At 47.2% G+C, this 24233-nt stretch overlaps 1 protein-coding gene across 2 annotated transcripts in view; it reads right to left on the reverse strand.

Annotated features, from left to right (window-relative positions):
• The window catches only part of LOC147432179 (potassium channel KOR1-like), a 115825-nt gene that overhangs the window by 30076 nt on the left and 61516 nt on the right, over positions 1–24233 (reverse strand). The window lies entirely within an intron of this gene.

Raw genomic sequence — 24233 nt, forward strand, 5'->3', positions numbered from 1 at the left:
TCGTGATCACTATGACTTATTTATCTATCACATCGATGTCTAGATAAACTATATCTCATCAAATTCATCACTTGTTCCACCTCACTGGTGAATCGAGATAAAATGTTGCATACATTTCATCTCACATACTCAAATAAACACACATTTCCAAGAGTACATCAATCAATTAGTTCTAAGAAATTTCAACCAAAATATTCACATATCATGGTAAACAATCTATGTTCATATCATAACACTCACTAGGCAGAGTATTCTCAGCATATCAACATCACCAAAATGTCAAAAAAAATCGCTTGACTCTATCCATCAATGGAAATGTGTCACAAAGGAGTGGAGTGGCTCCTTTTGTGTAGCACACACTTCACCAGATTCAACCCACTAAATCAACGTGCACTTTTGGAATAGTCGCAGCTAAACCAAAAGCCTTAAGGTAAATCTCTAGTATATGATCCACTTCACATTAAGAGCAAATAGTTCTTGAACTTGACCAAGTATTTCCAGACCAGCTTTCCCTTCATTTTCCTTTCCTTGTGCGCTAGGACTTGCTAAGGTATAAGAATCTTCTCAGTTTTTTCTACCTGTGGTTGCTCATATGGCTCCTTATCCTCTAGCACCTCACCCTTGAAAGGTCAAAGTAGACTCACATGAAAAGCATTGTAAATCTTCCAAGTATCTAGAAACTTCAGTCATAAGGATACATCGTTGATCTTTTTTGAAATTTGGAAGGGCCCATAGTATTGTATACTTGAATTTGGAAAAATCTTCTCTTTACCCTTCTTCTTTCTAAGGCATGCCTTCTCAAACCTAAGAAGCACCCAATCATCTTCCTTCAATTGCAAGTTATGTGATGTTTATTTCCTACTCTATTATGCATTCTTGAGAGTTCTGAAACGCATCCTTAACCTTGGCCAAAGTAGTGGCTAGATCGTCCACAAAGTTACTTGCTTGGAAAATCTTATCCTTGATGCACACAATAGGCAGAACCTTCTTGCCACCCTCGACAATCTCAAATGGTGCCTTCCCTGCCAAAGTGTGAATAGTGTTGTTGAAAGGAACTCCACCAATGGTAAATAATTCTCCCACTGAGACTTATATTCAGATATATAACAATTTAACAAGTTGAGATTTGAGAGCCAGTGAGTTGGTAATCTTCGAGTGCCCATCGGTCTTCTACGATGAAGAGAATTTGTGTAAAGTACCTGCATTGTCACAAACTACTCTTCAGAAAAAACTCGTGAAAATGGGGTCTCTATCTAACACAATAGATTTAGGCATCCCATGTAAGCAAAAGATGTGTGAGACAAGCAGCTTTGCCAATGGCTTTCACTGTCTTCTTTCACCAGAATGAAGTGAGCTTGCGTGCTGAATCTACCGACAATAGTCCAAATGCCATCATGCCCACCCTGAGCCTTGAGAAGATAAAAAATAAAACATTTAACCAAAGGGCACCACGTGCCAACTAAAAAGAACAAACTGGAACATACTTTAACACTTCAACACCCCAACTGAAAATGAAAGAGAGAGATTCTACACAATAGACACGGAGTGGCAGAGTTCCACTCCTAGATGCTATGGCTCCAAAACCCTAGCACCCCTTTCTTTTATATTGAACTTCACAAAGTAAAAGTGTTGGGAGAAGCACTTTCTTAATCCTGAAACTGCCCAAACGAGAGAAGCCTCCCCCAAGGCTCATATTTAAAGGCCCCTAGCTTGAAAAGCATTAGATACAAAAAGTTGGCGCCCAAATGTAGCTTGCACATTGTGTAGGCTCTGCCACGTCTGTAGCCCGGAAATTGTGACACAATTTACTGATGGCCGTCCACTTTTCCACATCACCACTTGTGATCTTTTATGGTTTTCCCTTCCTTCAATGAGTTGCCACGACATCACTTTTGTGACATACCCCTCTTAAAGGAAGAGCAATTGCCTGCGATTACACCTGGAAAATTCAATCCAATTCTTTAGCAGACATTGCCTTCATGCATACATGCCAATGGCCATCATCACCACACACCACATTTCGTAGCATGCAAGAATCAACATTGACCCAGTAGTCAACTACTGCTCAAATGCCGCAATATGTAAAGGTCCCTAAGCAAAAGGTTCCCAAATTCGAGGCAACGTATACAACGGCGCAACTACCTCCACAAATTGTTTGATTCCTGTAGTAAGAGCACAAGCCCAAGAAGCTTCTCACATCATGTACATGCCACAATGTAGGCCAATTTCAAATAGCCTTTCGTTGGATACATGCTAAAACCTTAACGAAACAATGTATCCCAAGAAGTGTATCTCTACCAAAAAGAACTCTCTTCTTTCCATTTATCACAAATATGTGTTCTCGTAGTGCTCTAAACACTCTTGTCGGAAGTTCTGTATGTTTTTCCTCAGAATTGGGGAAAACAATAATGTCATCAAAGAATGTGGTCACTACTATCTATGATCTCTAAAAACCTTGTCTATCATCTTGTTGAACATTGCAGGAATATGTGTGTGGCCCGGGGTGCTTGATACTTTGTAGTGCTTGCAATCAGCATTTAAGAAGGCTTTTCTCTTAGCGAAGCTCAACTCCTACTTGCGGGCCCCATCCCTTAGCGGCCTTGCACTCACACCAAGATTGCTTTTTCCCACCTCACATCGATTGGCCCGTCGCTATGTGCAAGGTCCGCTCTCGATGAATGGAAAAGTGGAACGAGGGGAGGTTGGACAAGCTCTTCTTTTCTAGTTTACCTGCCAATCTTCAAAAACACAGATTATAGATATCGCCACACCCAAGAGCTCTTGGGTTACATGCAATCTCAAACAAGGAAAAAAGAAATTTGTGGTTTTTTTATGGCTCAATGGCTCTTAAGACAGAGAGATGAAGACATGAGTGCATCCGATGCCCAATGGACTAAGAAAGGAAGTGACTAATAAGTCTGGGGCAGGGACACAAAGCTTCTTTGAGACAAAAATCTGAGAGAGGTTCTTTAGGTTTTTTTCTAGAGTGATGATGCCGAGTGACGAACATTGCCAAAGAGCTCTGATACCAATGTAATGTGCATCGGAAGTGATTGATGGTGAATTCTCACGATGAGTGCCCAATGCGTACTCATGGGTACTTTAACTTCATGAGAGAGTTCCTTTTACGCCATGAGAAAATGAAATGAAATGAAATGTTATATTAACGTCTCAAAAGGCCAGAATGACCTATGAGACCAAACTGATACAAAAGTGGTGAATCTGTTACAATGTCTAGGTACCTTAGTACTGAAGTACTAAGTGTGAAAAGTGTGAAATTTAAATGTGAAACTAAATACAAAGTATTAAATAAACTTCTTAGGATCATTCTGGGTGTCTAGCTAGAATGCTTCTAATCCTTTGTTGTAGTCTCCTCCGGTGAAGTGTGCTTTTGCATCTTGGTCGTGGTCGTCTCGATTTCCTAAGCTCAATTTCTCTGTCAATTAGGGTGCCTTTGGTATGAATGTGGGTACTCCTTTGTGTTGGCTGTTGGCCTCTTGCTTCCCCTTCCACTCCTGCTTCTCTCGATCCGAAGAAGTCTGTGATCTGCCTCTGAGGCTGTAGTGCTCTTTGTCTTCTCATTAGATTATCCCTGTGCCGATGTAGTTCCAGTAGGTACAAGCCTAAGCATCTTTGATCTTGGTATTGCATGATTCTATCTAGAGGTCCAAAGCCTTCTTTAAAGAGGCAGTGAAAACGCCCACGTATCTCGTAGTATACTATGCAGTGGCATATATAGTGTAATTCTCTCTCCGGTTCCATTCCGCATAACTTGAAAATTCTGCTCTCAGGTGGGATTCCCCTAAATCTGCCAAATTCAATTTCCAACTGGTGTGAGGATGTACGAATCTGACCAATAGCACATCTCACCCCATGAGACAAGTGGGTATCCATGTAACTCGGGCAAATCACAAATCCATCTTCAGATAGTTGTAGGAAGTTTTCTTTGTAGTTGGCCATCTTCGTGCCCAATTCTTGTGTAGGGTCTACCCATGTCCTCTTAGTATCCAACTGTATAAGATCCTGTCGGATGATTTTATTAATCTCCTTTCGTGTAATTGCTAATGATGGAGCCTCAAGAGAGTATTGGAAGGGGGGCAATCTTTCCATACTGAACCCGTGTCTCTGAAACCACGAGGACAGTTGCGCATACCAGCATGATGTATCCCCTTTCATTGCCAATTGTCGAGAGGATTCGAGGGCCAGTCTAGTATATCGGCCATTATTTGTATCCCACAAACCATGTATAAAGGACACTGATCTGGTAAGAGCTTCAATTTCTATCGGAGGGGCTGCTAGTTCCGCTCGGGTAATCGCGTGTGGTACGGAGGCCTTGGCTCTAATCATTCGGGAAATCATAGATACCAAAGGTCTCTCCATTGACTTCCAATTATCCTGATCCACAGATGGTCCCCAAATCTGGACCCCATAAAGCATAGCCGAAGCCACCACAGTATCAAAGAGCCAAAGTTTTGTTCGTGGTTCCTGAAACTGCACTTGTGAACACATCCTCTCCAACCCTCCCAGGGCTGCAGAGGCTCTGGATAATCTAGCATCCACTGCTTTCTTAAGAGTAAACTTCGGTCCTGCAAATACCACCCCAAGGTATGTGTATGCATCTGTGTACTCTACTGTATCCTGGCCATATGCAAATGTAGGTGCCGATCTCCTAACCCATTGTGGTGTGGTGTTAAACACCATAAGTTTGGTTTTACCCAAGTTTACTGACAGTCCACTGTCCTCTGCGAATTTATGTAAAGCATCTAGCTGCCTCTGCATTCCATCTGGTGATTCTGCTATCAATACAATATCATCTGCATACAGTAGCAGCAAGATCCATGACCCTACAAGTTGAGCACCTCTGTCACCTTCTCTATCAATGTAATCTGATACCTCATCTATGTACATACCAAATAAAGTTGGGGACAGTGGGCATCCTTGCTTTACTCCAACGGTGGAGTGAACAATGTCGGAATCCCCCTTCTGGAGTACGTACATAACCAGTTACTGATCCGTATAAGGCCATGATCCCCCAAATAATCTCTTTGGGGACCCCTAACTCTTGCATCCTGCGCATCAATCTGGCCCTTGGTACTGTATCAAAAGCTTTCCGAAAATCCACAAAGCAACAATACATTCTTCTCCCATTTGCTCTTCCTTCTTCAAAAATGGCTCTGAGCGTAAGAATATGATCTAAAGTGGAATAACCCCTTCTGAATCCAGCTTGTCCCGTTGCCCTTATGCCCTGATTCTCTGCCCATCTACTCAATTTTTGTTCAAGAATGGATGCGTACAGTCGGGTCAAAGTGTGACCTACCATAATGGTATAGTAGTTCCCGCGTATCATAGGATCCCCTGACTTGAAAATAGGTACGATAGTAGATAATTTCCAAGATTCAGGGAATCCTTCACACATGACCCGATTAAACAGACGAGCAAGGACTTCTGAAAGTAGATCCCTGGCATGGATCAGATGTTCTGCTACTAAACCATCATGATCATATTCTCTTCTTGTCTTCATCTTATCAATGGCTTTTTCCACCATTTCCGTAGTAAAGAAAGTACTAGTAGCAGGGCATGGCTCTAGTGGATCTGGTAATGGAGGCTGTCCAGATACCATATATAATGATGTTACATATTGACCCCATATCTCAGGAGAAGTAATCGTCGGAGGCGGTGAGTGCTCGTGAAATAAGCGCCATGCCTCATGTGAGTCCTGACTCAAGAAGAGTTGATATAAATCCTTCTCCAGTTTGGCTAAAAATGCCCTTTTCTTGCGACGTACAATACGCCGAAGAGCAATCCGAGACTGCTTATATGTGATGATCCCAAGTGTAAGCTCTTTCTGGACCTGGGTTCTCGTCTCTCTGCATTCCTCGTCATACCAGTTGTTTTGAGGCATGTTCCCAGCTCCTCTCTTCTGATCAGGTTGAGTATGTGGGTATGCCTCTTGTGCTGCTCCATGTAGTATCTCTGTTAATTGAGAAGTAATCTCCTCTACAGTATATACTGGCTCGGCTGTCCACATCCTATTATAGATCTTTTCCACATAGACTGAATCAGTTTCTGGCGTGAAAATATATCTTGTGTGTGTCTTCTTCCTTTGTACTTGAGAGGCATTGTATTGGAAGGAGATTGATAAGGTCAATAGAGCATGATTCACTGCAATCCCAACTGGTCTGGGTCCCACCTTAAATTCCTTGATACTAGAAATAAAGCTTGGTGAAGTCATGACATAATCCACTGTACTGGCCCCATGCCTGTGCGGGAAGCATGTGAATCCCCCCGATAACGGGAAATTCTCTAGACAATTAAGTATGGCCAAACCATGTATAGTTGCCATCTCCATGAGATGTCTCCCATATTCAGTGTGTTCTTTATCCTGTGAGTTTCTAGTAAGCCCCCTCTGTGATAAATCCACTTCTGCAAGCATTTCCTCAGAAGTATCATAGAATACTGCTTGAGAGTTGGCCGTTCTGGCATTAAAGTCTCCTAAGAGAACGATGTCTCCATCTCTAGAGAACTCCCATATGTCATTATTCAATATGGAGAAAGGGGATTGTCCTTTAGGTGAGGAGTAGACTGAGGTATTCGGAGGGAAGTAGCATATAGCGATGTATAGAAATCTACTTGTCTCGGCTCTCATTCTCACCCACATATACCTTGCTTGCTCATCTTTCCTGATAATCTGTAGTAGTGGTTTCAGATCCTCTTTAAATAAGACTGCTACTCCTCCTAAACCCCGGCTACTCTGTAGAGATCTCTTGTCTGGTCGACCAGCTGTTTCCCATAAATAACCCTTCACATGTGGCATACGCTGTCCCGGTATCTGGTGTGTCTCTGAGTAGAAAACTATGTCTCTGTCCCTAAAGCTGTCTTCAAAGGCACCTACATCTAGCCTATATGATCCATTACAATTCCACGCCGCTATCTGTAGCGTCGTCCCATAGGTCTCGCACCGTCATGCTGAGCGCTTTTCCAAAACCACTACTTTCCCTCCTCTATAAAAGGCGATTTTCCCCTTTTCTCGTGCAGCCCTGATCTCTGGCATCAACTCTTGCATGTGTGCCACTTGTGCCAATGTAAGGTCATCTCCCAGGAAAATACCGGTTTTCTTAAGAGTTAGCCTCTTCTTTAGAAATTCTTTCCTTATTTCTATATTCGGGAAGTGGAGAATAAGTGCCCTATCCTTTACGTTTCCCTTCTCATCGATTCCTTTCTTGCCCACTCTCCATGCACTCGTGTGAGTGGGCTCTGTGATGCCCATGCATTGTAGCAGTTCCTTCACTTCTTCATCTACATTCTCTTTGTCTTTGACTCCTGTTACCCGCACATGCAGAGCCCGAGTCTTCCTTTTCTGCTCTTCCTCAATTGTCATATTAATAATTGTGGAGGTAGGTGTGGTCTCGGGCATCTGGGTCTTCCCTTTCTTCACATCCTCAATCCATTTCTCTGCTTCATCAACCTTTTCTTGTGTCTTAAAGAGACGTTCCACCCATGAAGATGCCGTTTTCGATTTCTGTTCATCTCCTTCCCGTAGAGCTTTCATTTGATCCTTCATGTCCTCAAGCTCCTTGAGCACCAAAGGTTGGTCGTCTCCCTTCTCCTTAGTTGTAGATTTGCAGGCCGCAAGTTCTCCTTTTAGCTCCTCGATTATTGCATCTTTTTCCCTCATGTTCTTTTCCATATTTGTTCTCCATGCTTCGAAACTTGCTACTGCCTCATCGAGTTTCTTTTGCATAACGCATTCTGTTACATTTACTTCGGCCTTGATTAGGTTTCGTAATTCTGTTTTCAAGATCTGAATCTCCTCATTTTGTATCCCCCGGGTCTCTCCCCTTAGTTCTCTCATCATGTCTCCATACATGGAGTTCCTGTAGCTCTCCGCGCTCGCGTGCATTTCCTTCCTGATGTCATCTCTCATGTAGTTTAGCTCTGATTTGAGCATCATCTGGACCTTCTCCATCATTAGTTCATCACGTACCTTGGACGTTTTCCCCACTCGTAATGATCCTGGTGATAGTACAGTATCTCTGTTTCTCTGCTTAAATGTGGCTGTTGTTTTTTTTGGGGTGGTGTAGCTATCTACACCCGGCCCTTCCTCTTCGGTAAGCGGATCCATCGAACCCGCCCCGCAAATGTGGGGTAGGGTACTAAGGTAAGGGACCGAGAATAAGGCAAACTTTAAAAGTTTATTTTAAAGCGTAAAAGCCTTTGAACTTTAAGAGTTTATTTCAAGGCTTAGAAAACCTTTAAACTTTAACGTAGAAAATGTAAGACCTTCTACGCGTAGGTAAAGGAGGGCTGCCGAGGACCTTCTACGCGTAGGTAAAGGAGAGGTGCCGAGGACATTCTATGCGTAGGGAATCACGGAGTACCGCGTCTCCTGCGTGAGCCCGCTGCCTCACTGCCTCACTGAGAGAGAGAGAGAGAGAGAGAGAAAGAAAGAAAGAAAGAAAGATTTTTAACGTCTATGTCAGGCCGAAATCGGCCTATGAGACAAATCAAATGTACATTGTGTGTATGTCATCCGTCTATTGGAAAGACAAATGAAACAAAATTGATACAAAACTGAGCGGAAAGTAGGTAGTGGAGTATCTGAGGAGGGATGGAGCTCTATCTCTAGGGGTATATGCATGTCTGTATGCTCAAGGTAGTACAATCATGAGAATGCATCAAGCTATCTAGCTCCATCCTGTACTAATGGGGGGGTGTAAGATGTGGTACATGGGTGGGTCTGGTGCCAAGGCTATCCGGATGAAAGCTGTCGGGTCAGCCCTCATCTGAGCCACTCGCTCCTCAGTGGCACGGCGCTCCCGGGCTCGGATCTCCTCGATCTGTCGGTGGTGGGAGCTCGCGCCCCTGTAGCCTGTGACTCGTGGTCGTCGTCTAGCTCGGTTCACCTCCGCCTGTGGGAGTGTCACTCCCCTCTGAGTGTCTGGTGAGGGGGGGGCGGAAATCCTCTGAAAGAAGTCTGTGAGCTGCGACTGTCTCCCCTCTGTCTGTGTAGCTGTGTGTGGCTGTAGTAGTGTGTCCCGATGGCTCTGTATCTCTAGTAAGAAACGTCCGAGCTGTCTCTGATCTCGAGATTCCATGATCTCTCGGAGAGTGGGCTGTCCTCTAAATAGGGCCTCATACCTGCCTCTGATCTCAGTGTATGCTCTGCATCTACATACAAAGTGCTCCTCACTCTCCACCTCCTCTGTGCAGGCTCTGCAGATTCGCTCCCCCCTCGGAACACCAGTATGTCTCCCGATCTCAATCTCTAACCTGTGTGAAGCCACTCTCAGCTGACCAATCGCCACCCGTGAGCTATGTGGCATATATGTGTCCATGTAGCGTGGTCTCTGTATGAACCCCCCAGACAATATGGTGAGAAACTGGTCTCTGTAATCTGACATCCTCGTCCCCAAGCTAGGTGCCGCCCAGACTCTCCTAGTGTATAGCTGCCACAGATCCTGTCTCAATACCAAGTTCCTCTCACTGCGAGAGAGGTGAACATATGGTGAGTGGGGGTCGTACTGGAATGGTGGTAGGCTCTCCATGTCAAGACCGTGTCCCTCAAACCATGCTCTGACCTGTGAGTACCATGCTCTCTCATGTCCACTCTCTGATAGCTGTATAGCTGCCTCAAATGCTCTACGGGTAAGTCTGTCAGGAGGTAGCTCTCTCATCCTCTGGATGAAGCAAACTGTCTGGAATAGTGCCTCTACAACCATAGGTGGTGTGGCGAGCTCGGCTCTAATAATGTCGTGTGGCACTGTCTTCTTGCTGCGGAGCAAGCGTGAGATCATATATACCTGTGGTCTCTCAAGTTGTGTCCACTGGTCAGCTGTCAATCCTGGTGCCCATACTGCCGCCGAGTACATCAAGGCCGGGGTGACTAAGGTGTCGAAAAGCCACCCCTTCGTGCGGGGCTCCTGAAAGTGTGCCTGGTGGCACCTCCGCTCTAGCATGGCCAGAGCTGCATATCCTCGGGTGAGCCTGTCAACAGCAGCCTGCCTCATAGTGAAGGGTCCTGGTAGGCTGGTGAATGTGATGCCAAGGTAGACATAGGAGGTGACTACATCAACCTGTCCTCCTGCTGCTGTGAAGGTGGCGGCGCTCCTCACTGCACTGGATGTGTGAAAGATCATAACCTTGGTTTTGCCAAGGTTCACAGTCAACCCCCTGTGTGTGCTGAATTCGTCCAAGGCCTCAAGATGGCGTTGCAAGCCCTCGGGTGACTCTGAAATCAACACAATATCATCAGCATATAACATGATGTGGACCGGAGTACCTGCCAAGTCGCTTCCCTCTCCCCCTGCTCGCAGTATGTAGTCGGAGATCTCGTCGATGTATAGCCCAAAGAGTGTCGGGGAGAGTGGGCATCCTTGCTTAACACCAATGGTGCTAGCAATGGTCTCTGAAAAACCGCCTGGGCAACGAACCCGACCCGTCACCCTCTCATATAGAGCATATATGGCCCAAATCATCTCTGTTGGTACCCCAATGCTGTGAAGGCGCTGGAAGAGTCTCTCGCGTGGGACTGTGTCAAAGGCCTTGCGGAAGTCCACAAAGCAGCAGTAAAGCCTCTTCTTCCGCGCCTTTGCCCCATCAATGAGGTAGTGCAGAACGAAGATGTGGTCAATGGTGGAGAAAGCTCGTCTGAAACCTCCTTGGCCTGGAGCTCGTAAACCCTCGATCTCTGCGTAGCAGCTGAGCTGTGCCTCAAGTACTGCTCCATATAGCTTGGCCATCGTGTGGCCAATCATGATAGTCCTGTAGTTCCCTGGGTCCAGGGTGTCGCCAGATTTGTGGATAGGCACTATGGTGTGCTGTGTCCACTCCTCTGGGAAGCCCTCCCCTATAGCCTGGTTGAAGACATGTGCAATCAACGGGGCTATAGTGGAGGCCGCATAAATGATGTGCTCACTCTGTAATCCAGTATGGTCAGCTGATCGTCTGTGCTGCATGCGGCGTATGGCCCTCTCTACCATCTCTGCTGTAAAGAAGGAGGAGCACGTGGGGCGAGGCTCGTGTGGTTGTGGAATAGGAGGCTGCCCTGGCACTTCATAAAGTCGCTCTGCATAATCATGCCATATCTGTGGATCCTCAATAGCTGTGGTCGGACGTGGCTCGCGTAGGGTGCGCCATGCCGTCGTGCTATCCATGCTCATGAATAGGCGGTATAGCTCAAGCTCCTGTGCCTCTTCGAATGCTCGCCGCTTTTGGCGTGTCAGCGTCTTCATATGCCGTCTGGCCTCTCTCTCTGTGATCTCTCCTAAGGCTCGTCGTGCATGGAGGCGTCGGTATAGCTCTCTGCACTCATCATCATACCAGCGGTTCTGAGGCATAGCCCCGGGGGGGGGAGTGCGTCCTGTGTGAGTGGTGTGTGGAAAAGAGCTAATAGCTGAAGTGTGGAGAACGGAAGAGATATGTGATGTGAGAACTGAGAGTGGTGTGGATGGGTGGAGGAGACATAGGCCATGTTCGACCTTGGCCGAGTAAATAGAGGCTAACTCATGTGTGAAATGGATGGTGGTGTGTGGAGTGCGTGTTGTGGAGCTGTGTGTGATGGTATCTCCGGTGATAGAGAAAGAGAGGTATGTGTGGTCGGCTCCGATGGGTATGGGTGGAATGGTGAAGGATGTGATAAGGTGTGTAGCCTCCCTGGGTCCCAGAATATAGTCGACTGTACTCCCCCCTCCTTCTGCAACTCCATGTGGCATACAAGTCAGGCCCCCTGAGGTGGGCCACTGGACCATCCCGTTATAAATAACGAGACGGTGCTGGGAGCCAAGTCGAAGTAGATGTCGTCCATAAGCTGTGATTGGAGCTCTGTCTGCTGTGTCTCTCATAGTAGCCTCCTCATCTAGAGTGTGTAGTGTCTCTGGGTCCTCATGGTCATATGTCTCACACTGCTCACTGCGTGTACGAGCATTGAAGTCTCCCATAAGGAAGACTTCACCCAGTGTGGAGTACTCCATAATCTCCTCCGTGAGGCATGCGTACGGTGACTCCTGCTCAATAGGGGCGAATCTGGAGCCTGTGGGAGCAACATAGCAAAGGGCAATGTAGACGATCCTGTCTCGTGAGAGCTCGAGGCGAATCCACATGTAGCGGGCCTGTGGGTCCCGGGCAACAATCTGTAGTCTGCTGTGAAGCCCCTGTCTAAAGAGTATGGCCACTCCTCCTGAGCCGCGAGTGGTGTGCTGGCGCATACATCCTCGATGTAGAGACTCCCACTGAAATCCATGTATCCGTGGTAACCCTCTCTCCGGGCTCTCGTGTGTCTCTGTAAGTAGAATGATGTCTCGACCTCTCATCACCTCCTCAAGTCTCTCTGGGTGTGTCCATAAGTCTCCATTGCAATTCCAAACCGTGACATGAATCTCCTCGTGTGTCCCACAGGCCGCGAGTCCCTATGCGATGGTCTTGCCATCAATGATAACCCTACCATCCCGATATACTGCCTTCTTCCCTTCTTTGCGGGCTTGGTGGACTCGAGGCATGCACGCGCGACGGTGATCTTGTTGCATCTTTGTGAGGTCATCATCTAGATAAATTGGTGGGCCGTCGATCCCTCTCAAGATGACCCTCTTTCGGAGGAAGGAAGTTCGAGACTCCTCGGAGGCGAATTGGAGGATGAGAGCTCTTTGCTTTGGATCTTTGCCGGCTCTCGAAACTTTGGAGAAAGGGATCTCTTCTTCCTTGTATCCCACTTTCTTGCATAAAGCTTTCCCATCGCTTTCGGGTGTAGACCCTTCTTCTTCTTTGATGCCGGTCACTCGCACATTGAGACGGCGAGCTTGTCGCATCTTCTCCTCTTCGATGGTTGTGTGTACGATGAGTACTTCATCTTTTTGGGCTTCCTCTCTTGCTACCTTCTTGATGTTCTTTGTGACTACTTCGACCCATCCTTCTTTGGTGGCCTCTAATTTGTCCTCAATGCTTGCGGTGAGGGCTTTGGTGATCTCCTCCTTGAGGGCTTCCTTAGCCTCCCCTTTAATCTCTCTATCACTCACATTATCTCTCTCTCTCTCTCTCTCTCTCTCTCTCTCTCTCTCTCTCTGGTAGAGAGCTAGAGACAGAGCTACACTACATATGCCACTGCACTGTGTATTATGAGATACGAGGGCGCTTCCATTGCTTATTCAGGGAGGGTTTTGGACCCCTAGATAGAGTCATGAAAGAGAGAGAGAGAGAGAGAGAGAGAGAGAGAGAGAGAGAGAAATGAAATGAAATGAAATGATATATTAACGTCTTCAAAAGGCCAAAATGACCTATGAGACCATCAGATACAAAGTGGTGAATCTAATACAATGTCTGAAGTACAAGTACAAAAAGTACTGAAAGTAAAAATGAAAACTGAAAATGAGTGTGAAATGTGAAATGTGAAAATGTAAAATAGGCCATCAATGACAATCTGGGTGTCGTGCTAGAATGCCTATGATCCTCTGTTGGAGTCTCCGTCGATGGAGTGTGTTCCTGTGTCTCGGTCGTGGTCGTATCGATCTCCCGAGCTCAGTCGCCCTATCAATGAGGGTGCCTCTCGTATGAATGTGGGTACAACCCTGTGCTAGTGGTTGGTCTCTTGGCTCCCTCGATCCAAAGAATTTTGTGATCTGTCTCTGCGACTGTTGTGCTCCATGTCCCCTCAACAGACTATCTCTATGTCGGTGTAGCTCAAGTAGATATATGCCAAGGCATCTCTGATCCTGATACCTCATGACTCTATCTAGGGGTCCAAAACCCTCCCTGAATAAGCAATGGAAGCGCCCTCGTATCTCATAATACACAGTGCAGTGGCATATGTAGTGTAGCTCTGTCTCTAGCTCTCTACCAGAGAGAGAGAGAGAGAGAGAGAGAGAGAGAGAGAGAGAGAGAGAGAGAGAGAGAGAGAAATGTGAGTGATAGAGAGATAAGAAAACTAACACCGGATAGGGTCCCAAACCCCCCTCCAAGGGCCCCCCTCTCTATTGTTGGAGAGGTATTTGCTTTAGATTGCACAAATGCTGATGTAATGATCGTAGATGTTGAGATGCTAACGCTACTGATGAAGGGTGAGCAAATGCGATGCGTGTGCGGAGAGGGACGAGAGACAGAGAGAACATACAGAGTGGGTGGGAAAACTCTCACCAGAAGTGTATGAGAGTGCTCCTTACTCCTTGTATATGTACAATGAATAAGGAGAAGAGTGGGCGGTCGGATATAGTGTTCGGCCTGGGGCAAAGGTACATCCGCCTTTAACCCCAAAAATTGATGCTTGGATGTGAGAGGCTAAGGGCTGGAATGCAAAAACACTGGTGGAATCCGCCTTTAACCCCAACAACCGATGCTTGGATGTGAGAGGCTAAGGGCTGGAATGCAAAAAACCTAGTGGGATCTGCAACCGTCGTGGAGGCTATGGCTGGCTTGCTATGGCCGATGCCAATGGTGGGCTGAAAACTGAGAACGCTGGCTGATCTGAGGGCGGGGCTGAATCTGAACATACTGGTGTAATTGTTGGATCTGCGACGGTATGGCAAGGTTATGGCTGAAAACTGCTAATGCTAGGGCTGATCTGGTATCGAGGGCTGATCTGTTGCTGTAGGGCTGAGGATGCTAGAATTATGATGGGAAAATGCGAGGAGGCTGGCTGCCCATTGGGTGTGAGGGTACTATCTTATCCTGAATGGGTGACTTGGGGGTCACTTATATAGAAAATAAATGTTGGGTCGAGCAGAAGCTTCAGGACAACCCCACGACTTGGTCTAAAGATGCATGATAAATGTCAATAATAAGTGAAAAATCATTTATAAGAGGTGCTTCGCATGCATATACTACCTAGGCTTGGTACTAATGATACTATACATGCACACTCCCCAGTGCCTACCCCTAGCAAACACTAGTTGTGCTCATGTGCAATCATAGGGTATGCAACTAATCTATAATGCCCGGACATGCACGTCCTGCATACAGGCTCACAAAGGTGCCAGAACACTTCCTAGGCTTCCCTAAACCCTAGAAGGAGTTACCTTGTCTACATGCACATAGGGTTAGATGTGCATGTGACAATTGGACAATTGGCCGCGGTAAAGAGAACCCTAAAAATTTGGTGACATGGTAAATCGAATTCAACCTGCCCAAGAATCGTGGAAATTCAGCTGATGTCACAAAACGAGCACCACGGCCGTAATCTGAAGGTTGGCGTTGCTCTTCACTGTCAGCGCGTTTTGCGGAAATCTGCCACGTCAGCACTGTCAACGGAATTTTAGACATGTCCGTGTAGCTGCCACGTCATCAGTCCACACGCATGTGTGTGTGTGGGTCCTGCTTTATTTTGAATGTCTTTATGTCACTTGGGCCCCATTGGACGGGGTCCCATAAGCTGGTAGGACTTCTTCTTCTGTTGCTTGTTCTTCTTAGGGTTTAGGCCCCTCGGCCGTAATCTAAAGGTTGGCTCTGGACACATCAGCAGTTTGTGATAGCTGACATGGCACATTGTACGGAAATCCTGGGCTTTGAGAAAGCAAGCCTATGGGTGTTAGATTTTCATAGGAGGAGCTTTGGAGCAAAGCTTTTCATGTATGATGCTTTGAAGCCAAGGGCCTTTAATATGTACCTTTGGGGGCTCACTCTGGCATTCTAGGTGTGAGGAAGCAGAGCTTGAGTCCTCGGCAATTGTACTCCGTGAAGCAATATAAAAGAAATACCGAAAGGGGCACTAGGGTTTTGGGACTAGTGCTCTGAGAGTGGAACTCCGCCAGTCCATGTCTACCATATGAATCTTCTCTCTCTCTCTCTCTCTCTCTCTCTCTCTCTCTCTCTCTCTCTCTCTCTCTCTCTAAAAGTCCTCGGCAAGTACTACTCCCAAGACACCTCTACACAGTCGAAGACGACACTCCTCAACTATGCGGTTTTCTAAGTGGTATCGGAGTTTAGACGGTTCTTCTTCTGGGAAGGATCCGATCCCTTTTCCCGCAGCACACATGGATTCTCGTAGTGAATCCGACAAAGAGGGAAGTGTTCCACCGACCACCTGACTTCAAGATGAAGTCAACTGTCAACCCTAATGCCAGTGGGGGAGTAGCAAAAACCAATAGAGATTCCAACAAGAACCGACCTCCTTTCGAGCAATCGAGGGAAGACCACGGCCCATTCCCGATAGGAGATCTCGATAGGATGGAGTACCGACGTCAATTGCAGGTTGACGCTTGTGCTAGAAGGATGATCAAGTACCCCCAAGGACCCCAAGTACGCATAGTATGTGAAGAACCACCCGCTTGATCAAATTCATTCACGATTGCGAGATTCCATCCATTCACCTCTCAAGTCGGTAATGAAGAAGAAAGCAAAGCCGAGTTCAAAAAAGCAGAAGTTGTACTCGCAAGAAGATTTTGGCGATGCTCTTGAGGAGAAGCTCAACAAATTGATGAATACTACAAAAAATTGCTTTGAAAAACAATACTCCTGTAATGGTGATGGCAATCCTATGGTGTAGCACTCACTCTGGTCCTCCAGAGTCCAACTTCCAAGATTATCAGCTCAAAAAAGACGTTGGGAAGTATATTTCTAAAAAATTCTAGTTGTAGTCTTCCATAGTTTCTGTAGCCAACATTTTTAGGTTACCCCATTCTGCCAGAAGCTGTACTTCAAACAAGGATGTCATGTGACTTCGGGCAAAAATATTCTTGAAAGCTTTCCAAGTCCTTGGAGCGTGAGGCTTTGTAGCTATAGAAGTCCACTATTGCATAGCATTGTCTTTGAGAAAAGAGGCTGTAACAAACTTGGACACTCCAAGTCAAGAATCAATCACGACAGCACCACATAACCACTTCAAAACAATTCACAGATCATAATAGACTCGCACTAGCCCGGCGAAGTTCCGTGCCTAGAGATATTGGCCCCAAAGACTGGCGTCCCTTTCGGTATTTCTTTATGTATTAATCACTGTCAAAGTACAAGAGAGCGGTTAGGGTTTCACTCTCAGACTCTGCGCCCAGATGCTCTGCAGAGTGAGCCCCTCACCGCTTATTTAAAGATTACAAGGGATTCCCTGAAGCAGAGCCCCAAAAGCTTCCAGTTCAAAAGCAGAATTTCTCTCTCTCTCCCAAGAGAGTAAAAAAAAAATAAAGCAAATCACCTCTCTCTCTCTCTCTCTCTCTCTCTCTCTCTCTCTCTCTCTCTCTCTCTCTCTCTCTCTCTCTCTCTCTCCAATTCAAATTGCGTAGCCAAAAAGCCTTCAATTTGCGTCGCTAGGAGGAAAAAGTAGGTCCCTCGTTTTCCGGAAATCCGTACGCTGGCCACGTGGCAATTTTAGAGTTTCAGCCAGAAATTAGGGTTAGAGTTTCCAGAAATTAGGGTTTTGTAGATTAGGGCTTTGGGCAGAAATTAGGGTTTGCAAGAATTAGGGTTTTTGGCAAAAATTAGGGTTTTTGTTGTCGGTAGCCACATCATCACTTTGTGACATACCCCCCTCTTGAAAGCATTGTAATCGACTGTGATTACGCCTGCAAAACCAACAGAAGCCATAAACCGTCTTAGCAGACACTGACTGTTGGTACCTACGTACTAGGAACACACATCTAGCACATGTACCAAATCGACAGTCACATGACATCATAGGACATCACTAGACATCACATGACATTCAACATTCATTCATATCTTAGACCATGATTTATCGGCAATGTAGCTAGCAATTGCATCTAGGTCCAATCGGGACCTCATCAATGTCCGATTGACTAACCCCTATTGTACGAGGATGTGGCAGCTGTTAACTATGTCACGAGGACGTGGCAACTGCTAACCTTAGTTGTTGGTTTCTTTCCAATGATTTTTGTTTCATTTTTGAGACCCTCTTTTTGAAGTTGCAAATGGTCGGACATTGTATGGCCAATGTGAACGGTAGTTTCACCCGCAAACGGGAAGTTGGTCGGCAGTGGAATTCGTAAAGTAAAAGGATGTCTAGACTCAATTCAAGATCATGTAGGTCCCCCCTGTCGCACTTAGCAAGTTGGTGGATACTAGGAAGTAAACTCAATAAAGGCATAAAGTCAAGGTGGGATCACCAACAGAAAGTATCCGACAGTTGGGCCACGTTGCACTTTTAGATGCGGTCCCAATGAGGATAGATAGTCAGATGACCAGTGGGAGCCCAACGGAAGCATCTCCTAAAAATTAGGGAACTACTATTTTGGGCCATGAAATGTGTTCGTGTCATTAGCTTTGGAATGACAAGGGGAACATTTCCATGGCTGCCAAAACCTGCGTATCGCTGAAAACACAGCAAAACAGCCCTGTAAACACACATCTGATGCCTTCCAATGCTGAAAATGAGCTCCTTGGTCCTAGGTAAAGTCATGGGAAGCTCAAAACTGCAGAGAAATGGCTGAAAATCAGAGTTCTCAGCCTCCAAAATTGCTCCCAGACTTGGTAAATTGACCAAAAAGTGCCACTTGGCACTCATACATGCAATTTCCCCGCATTGGATCCGTGGGGCGGTAGGCGTTGGCTTTCACCTGAAATTCTTTACTTTAGACACACACACAGAGCACTTTGCAAAGGTAACCTGCAATAGGAATTAACACTTGAATACACACATGGCTCGGAAGCTAGAATGCCCCGAGCAGATGCCGACAACCTGTAGGCCCCAAAATTGGTGCCCCTTTCGGTATTTCTTTATTCTTTGAGAGGAAAAATAACAAAGTAAGGTCCTGGGAATCCTTTACCTGTATCACACTAGATACTACCTGATTTGGCTAAATTTCGGCAACATAACAACCCCAAAACTTGCACGAAATCAATTCCCCTGCTGGATCTCACGTGCACTGGCGTAAACCCTCTGATTCCTACCCAAAAACAGTAAATTCAGGTCGCTGTATTTGTAGCGCGGATAATGTGTCGTGCTCTCTACAGTGTGGGTACCCCTCAGTGCAATGTGCGTGACAATCTCACTCAAACCAATGGAAACTCTCTCAAACAGAATGAAACACAGAAACAAGGGATAACAACAGAGACACAACAATGGACCAGAACATGTGGACTCGACTAGCTCAAAGAACCATGTACAGACTTTGGCGTGGCAGCACACTTAGCTCCAGCCCAGGACTCACAGGTACAATGGGGTGTCGAGGCTCAGATGTGCAGGGATGGTGAAGATGTGCTCTGTGCATAGACTCACTGCCCTCTCGACGATGCTGGACCAAAGGTGAAGAAAAAATGATAAGATAACCGACCGCTACTACTCATATGTACCACCGTAAAGAGCCACCAACGGCTCATAAATGTCAGCCATGTGGTGACCTGGCCACGAGGTCCACTAGGCCACCGTCGATCGTCTGTAGGTACCCTACCACGTGTCACTCCCAGACCAGACGTCCATCCAGAGGGTCCGTCCAGTGTGAACCAGTCCCAGTGTAATCCACTGTCCAACTGTTTGTCCTGTGAAGTGACATTGTAGCCCTGCTACAGGTTGCCCGCCACAAGACCGCTCACCGTCTCGGTGAGAGGAATACTGAGAAAACTGTGAAAGAAAACCACTAGGTGCTACATCCGTACATTTCTTGAAGCAGATGCTAGGCCCAACCATGACCTTACATGCCTCAAAAGTGGAGTAAAACACTGTCCTGCTTGCAACGCCTTAAGCCTTTGAATAGGCAAGAACCCAATATGATTGCATAGTCCAAGAAACCCAATCGGCAAAACAAACTGAGGCTCCTCAGCAAAGAGATATGCTCGGTTTGGATCCAACGCATCTTTATCCTCCATAACTATAGTGAGAAGAAAATGACCTGGTCCACACTTGCAGATGAAATTGTCGAAAAGAGGGATGATCAGAAGCTCGAGTAATAACGCGATGCGGTTAAGCTCCATCTTAATGGCAAAACGAAAAGCATTAACGGCATTGTGATGGCAACCAAGTGAATGCTTGAAAGCCCCAAGGAAACAGCCAAAAAGGTTCATAAACTTACTGCTGTGATAGGATTACACAAAATTTCTCTGCCCCTTTGTGCAGCATGCCATGTATTTACCATGACGAGGATCACATTTTGCCATCATTGACGATGGCTCAAATGCGTTGGTTTTCTCTGCAACGGACAACTGCTCATGATAGGCCTTAGCTGCCGAAATCATTGGGGCATATGATGAAAGCATGAAGTGAATTCTGAGGTAAGTAACCAGGTTGGTTCATCAATCACAGTGGGCTCTAAATCAACAAACACAGCTCGAGGAACATGCTTTTCTGCTCCCATCTCGTCTCACTGAAGAAGGTGTTAAAGGCATCATCACCGCCACCAACAGTCTTGTTACTGGGCATCTCTCCATCTGGATAGAGCTCCCAGCAAGCATTTTGACCTGGATGCCAGTATGACCAGGGGCGAGGGGGGCTGGTTAGGGCCGAGGCAAGGGAGGGGGTGGGTAGGTAGGGGTGAGGGTGGGGAGGGAGGGCTAGATAGGGGCGAGGGGGAGTGGGTAGGGGCGAGGGGAGGTGAGGGGGAGGGTAGGGGCGAGGGGGGAGGGTGAAAGGGGTGGGTAGGGGCGAGGGCAAGGGAGGGGAGGGTAGGGGCGAGAGGGGGTAGGTAGGGGAGAGGACTTAAGGGGGTGGGTAGGGGCGAGAGGGGGGGGGGGGGGGGGTGGGTAGGGGCGAGGGGTGAGGGGAGGGTAGGGGCGACGGCTTAAGGGGGTGTGAGCCAATTGGATTGGGTAGGGGCCAATGGGAGAGGGTAGGGACCAACTCGAGAGGGTAGGGACCGATTGGATTGGGTAGGGGCCGATTGGAGAGGGTAGGGACCAATTCGAGAGGGTAGGGACCGATTGGATTGGGTAGGGGCCAATTGGAGAGGGTAGGGGTGAGGGGATTGGGATTGGGTATGGACCAATTGGAGAGGGTAGGGGCGAGGGGATTGGGATTGGGTATGGACCAATTGGAGAGGGTAGGGGCGATAGGGACCAACTCGAGGGGGTAGGGATCGATTGGATTGGGTAGGGGCCGATTGGAGAGGGTAGGGACCAATTCGAGAGGGTAGGGACCGATTGGATTGGGTAGGGGCCGATTGGAGAGGGTAGGGGCGAGGGGATTGGGATTGGGTATGGACCAATTGGAGAGGGTAGGGGCGAGGGGGATTGGGTAGGGGCCAATTGGAGGTGGATTGGGAAGGGATGAGAGAGGAAGGGTAGGGTGAATGAAGGTTGGGTAGGGGCGAGTTGGCAAGGGGGAGGGCGAGGATAGTAATGGGGACTAGGCGAGGGGGAGAGTAGGGCGAGGGCGAGGGGGAGAGGGGGAGGGAGGGCGAGGGACAGAGGGTAGATAGTAGCAAACAAAGAGCACCCAGCTATCAGGAGCAATACAGCTATCAAGATCTTGGAATTCATCTTGCAGGACGGGCTCTGAGAAGGGAGTTTGCTAGACACAGAGGAGAGCTTTCTTCTGGTCAAAGAAGCAGACACCAAAAGGGTTGATGTTTTAGGGGGGGTGAACTTCTGTAGAGGAGGTTTCTTACTGCTATTATGCTTCTTCATAGGCTCAGGTGGCACATTAGATTTAGTTACTGTGGAATCATTTGAAGAGGGTGTTCTTTCAGGCGAAGAGTGAATAGAGACTCCATAACAAGGCATAGATTTTGTGGCCTCCAACCACTCGAGCAAATCTTCATCTGACCCTTCAGGTGTAATAGGCTGTTCTTGTTTAGGTTTGGTTTCCATTGACAAAGAAACTTGCTGCACCCTCGGGATCCATACCACCTTCTAAGAGAATGGGTTGCATCGAGGAGCTAGAATTATGTATCCACATTGCATCATTTCCCCAATCATGGAGTGCTTTAGTGTGTCGCAGCCAGGGTCTTCCAATAAGCAAGGGATAACCTCCCTCTACCTGCGGAAGATTAACTACCACAAAATCCAAGTTGAAAGTGAAATCTTGTACCTTCAGAGGCACCTTGTCGACTATGCCCACTGGGTAGACTGTTCTCTGATCGGCCAATGTAACAGTGAAAGGAGCAGGTCGGGTAGGCTTTAGACCTAAGGCCATCATAGTGAATTCGGGCATCAAATTGATTCCAGATCCACCATCAACGATGACGCCGGATAGCTGGTGCCCAAGAATAGATACAGTGAGATGAGGACTTTTATAATCGGTGAGGGGAGCAGATGGATAGGAAATCAAATAAGACTCTAAGGGCTGTACAGGGAGGTGCCCGCCACTAGGCCCAGCCCCCGGGTACAGAGACTGAATGACTGACAGGGTGTCACTTCTAAGTGTGGCGTCGAGCCTTAGCATATCATATAGTGACACCTGCTGAAAAGTATTTTTCAAGATGGCTTCTGCTGTGGGCTGGGCGCCTTCGAACTGGGCTCCCTTTGGGGCCTTAATCTGTTCCAAGTCAGCCACTGCTTCCAAGAAGGCTCCATCAATGTCAGATAACAGGGAAGTTGGTTTTCTTTGAGCAATTTTGAAGGACTCGTCCTTTGGGTCAAATAGACCAGCTTGAGGAAGTGAGGACTGGCGAGGTGGACCTGTGGGCAGACTGAGACCAAGAGCTGCTCTTTGTGCCCGAGTAAGGACACCAGCAGGCTCCTCCTCTTGCAGTGGCTTAACCACATGAGTAGCAGGTGATGGTTGAGGCACGGTGTTCACAGTAATCAAGTCTATCTTCGGGAAGGTGAATTCTTGCTGGTTCTGAGTCGAGCTTGAAGACGTGGATGCCCTTTGCGTGGGACAATCCTTACTGTAGTGATCCTTCGAATCAGGGCAATGACGACAAGGAGGGGACCCCTCAGGTAAAGGACACTTGCTCTGATAATGCCCATATTCTCCGCATCTGTAGTAGAGTATGGGCCGATTGGAAGGACGAAACGGGGGACGAGGTGGTTGCTGCATGGAGTTGGAGGCTGAAGTGTAGAAGCTCTTAGGGGTTGAGGTGGCATTAGCATTATAAAAACTTTGAGTCGGGAAAGTACTTGACATACCTTGGACAGCAGGGGTATTGAGCAAAGGTGGCATGTAGTTGGGATGGCTGTAGTGGGAAACCATGTTGGATGCTGGTGCTAACCCCAGTTGGAGAGTAGGACCAAGACTTTGCTGTATTTTGTGCAATCCCTTTATATAGTAGCAATCCTTATCTTCATGACCCGATTTTTCGCAGAAGTGGCAATAAGAGAGAAGGGGGCAGTCCTGTGGAGGGTGTCCTGGAGAGCGGCATGAACTACACCATACCATAGCCTTAGTCTCCTGCTGAGACCTGAGCTCTTCTAACTCTCTTTTAAGTTGATCATAAGCCTCTTGATGTGGAGGCTTCTCCTGTTTGAGAGAGAAGGATCTCTCTTCGTGAAGGGCCCACTGTAACTTTAGGGCTTCCAGTTCCCTTCTTAAAGAAGTCAAGGGGTCTGATGGACTGTCCACAAGTACAGGGCCAGTATCTAACTGAGGAGAGTCAGTGAACTGCCTTCTTGCTCCCTCTATTCTAGTAGCAGTAGCAACAAAGTCCTCCAGACTGGCTTCAGGACGGAGACTTTCTCTAAGCTTTTGTTGAGAAGTCTTAGGCAGAGCCTTCTCTACCCACTTCTTCACCATGAATTCCCCTGGTTGCTGAGGCAGCTTGGCGACCAAGGACTTTGTTATGGTCATGAGCTCTGCAAATGTCTCCTTGGGCTGGAGCAACAGGTTGGCCAACTCATCTAGAATCTTCTCTTGATAATCCCCTGGTCGGAAAGCTTCATAGAACTGCTGTCTTAACATGGTCCAAGTAGTAAAGTGGTTCTCAGCAAACTGACTGTACCATTTATCTGCAAGACCATCCAAGGTGGACGGGAAGAGCACCAGGTATGCGTCTTCTCTGTTGAGGCCACGACCTCTGCAAAGAGAGACAAACCTCCGAGCATGGTCGTCTGCATCTTCTGCGGAGAGACCTTTAAAGGTAGGGAACTTGATGTTCACCTTTGCCAGAACACTTGTGAGCTCCTCCATGGCCTCTTGCTCCTAAGTCTGTTGCCCCCTAGCTTGCTGTAACAAAATGGGGGAGAGCCTTACCGCAGAAGGTGACCTGAAGGATGTAGAACCGGTCGAAGGAATGGAGGTAGCCGTATGAGTAGGTATGGGTGATGGGGTTAATATGCTTCTACTGGGCACCAAGGGTTGACGCCTTCTGTGGTAGTACTTCAGAGGACTCAGTAGTGCACTTTGACGCTCCAAAGACCTCCTTGTATGTGTCATGCAGTAACCGCCAACCCCACCAAGCTTTGGGCAAGAAGACCTTCACTTGGGCAAGATA

This window comes from Adiantum capillus-veneris, chromosome 20, assembly GCF_014529385.1.
Source record: "Adiantum capillus-veneris isolate H3 chromosome 20, ASM1452938v2, whole genome shotgun sequence".
Classification (NCBI taxonomy): domain Eukaryota; kingdom Viridiplantae; phylum Streptophyta; class Polypodiopsida; order Polypodiales; family Pteridaceae; genus Adiantum; species Adiantum capillus-veneris.